We start from the raw sequence: 2,336 nt of genomic DNA, 5'->3' as shown, positions 1-2,336 counted from the left end.
TCTCCTTACTGGTTATGGGTCTGTTGAGGCTTTCTATTTCTTCCTGGTTCAGTTGTGGTAGTTTATATGTCTCTAGGAATGCATCCATTTCTTCCAGATTGTCAAATTTGTTGGCGTAGAGTTGCTCATAGTATTTCTTATAATTGTCTGTATTTCTTTGGTGTTCGTTGTGATCTCTCCTCTTTCATTCATGATTTTATTTATTTGGGTCCTTTCTCTTTTCTTTTTGATAAGTCTGGCCAGGGGTTTATCGATCTTATTAATTCTTTCAAAGAACCAGCTCCTAGTTTCGTTGATTTGTTCTATTGTTTTTTTGGTTTCTATTTCATTGATTTCTGCTCTGATCTTTATGATTTCTCTTCTCCTGCTGGGTTTAGGGTTTCTTTCTTGTTCTTTCTCCAGCTCCTTTAGGTGTAGGGTTAGGTTGTGTACCTGAGACCTTTCTTGTTTCTTGAGAAAGGCTTGTACCGCTATATATTTTCCTCTCAGGACTGCCTTTGTTGTGTCCCACAGATTCTGAACTGTTGTGTTTTCATTATTGTTTGTTTCCATAAATTTTTTCAATTCTTCTTTGATTTCCAGGTTGACCCATTCATTCTTTAGAAGGATGCTTTTTAGTCTCCATGTATTTGGGTTCTTTCCAAATTTCCTCTTGTTATTGAGTTCTAGCTTTAGAGCATTGTGGTCTGAAAATATGCAGGGAATGATCCCAATCTTTTGGTACCGGTTGAGACTTGATTTAGGACCAAGAATGTGATCTATTCTGGAGAATGTTCCATGTGCACTAGAGAAGAATGTGTATTCTGTTGCTTTGGGATGAAATGTTCTGAATATATCTGTGATGTCCATCTGGTCCAGTGTGTCATTTAAGGCCTTGATTTCCTTGTTGATCTTTTGCTTGGATGATCTGTCCATTTCAGTGAGGGGAGTGTTAAAATCCCCTACTATTATTGTATTCTTGTCGATGTGTTTCTTTGATTTTGTTATTAATTGGTTTATATAGTTGGCTGCTCCCACGTTAGGGGCATAGATATTTAAAATTGTTAGATCTTCTTGTTGGACAGTTCCTTTGAGTATGATATAGTGTCCTTCCTCATCTCTTATTATAATCTTTGGCTTAAAATCTAATTGATCTGATATAAGGATTGCCACTCCTGCTTTCTTCTGATGTCCATTAGCATGGTAAATTCTTTTCCACCCCCTCACTTTAAACCTGGAGGTGTCTTCGGGTGTAAGATGAGTTTCTTGTAGGCAACATATAGATGGTTTTTGTTTTTTTATCCATTCTGATACCCTGTGTCTTTTGATTGGGGCATTTAGCCCATTAACATTCACGGTAAGTATTGAGAGATATGAATTTAGTGCCATTGTATTGCCTGTAAGGTGACTGTTATTGTATATTGTCTCTGTTTCTTTCTGATCTACTACTTTGAGGGTCTCTCTTTGCTTAGAGGACCCCTTTCAATATTTCCTGTAGAGCTGGTTTGGTATTTGCAAATTCTTTCAGTTTTTGTTTGTCCTGGAAGCTTTTAATCTCTCCGTCTATTTTCAATGATAGCCTAGCTGGATATAGTATTCTTGGCTGCATGATTTTCTCATTTAGTACTCTGAATATATCATGCCAGCTCTTTCTGGCCTGCCAGGTCTCTGTGCATAAGTCTGCTGCCAATCTAATATTTTTACCATTGTACGTTACAGACTTCTTTTCCCGGGCTGCCTTCAGGATCTTTTCTTTGTCACTAAGACTTGTCAATTTTACTATTAGGTGACGGGGTGTAGACCTATTCTTATTGATTTTGAGGGGGGTTCTCTGAACCTCCTGGATTTTGATGCTTGTTCCCTTTGCCATATTGGGGAAATTCTCTCCAATAATTCTCTCCAATATACCTTCTGCTCCCCTCTCCGTTTCCTCTTCTTCTGGAATCCCAATTATTCTAATGTTGTTTCGTCTTATGGTGTCACTTATCTCTCGAATTCTCCCCTCGTGGTCCAGTAGCTGTTTGTCCCTCTTTTGCTCAGCTTCTTTATTCTCTGTCATTTGGTCTTCTATATCGCTAATTCTTTCTTCTGCCTCATTTATCCTAGCAGTGAGAGCCTCCATTTTTTATTGCACCTCATTAATAGCTTTTTTGATTTCAACTTGGTTAGATGTTAGTTCTTTTATTTCTCCAGAAAGGGCTTTTATATCTCCCGAGAGGGTTGCTTTAATATCTTCCATGCCTTTTTCAAGCCCGGCTAGAACCTTGAGAATCATCATTCTGAACTCTATATCTGACATATTACCAATGTCTGTATTGATTAGGTCCCTAGCCTTTGGTATTGCCTCTTGTTCTTTT

Source organism: Lutra lutra, chromosome 5 (assembly GCF_902655055.1).
Source record: "Lutra lutra chromosome 5, mLutLut1.2, whole genome shotgun sequence".
In the NCBI taxonomy this organism is placed as follows: Eukaryota; Metazoa; Chordata; class Mammalia; order Carnivora; family Mustelidae; genus Lutra; species Lutra lutra.
This window is presented reverse-complemented; position numbering follows the sequence as displayed.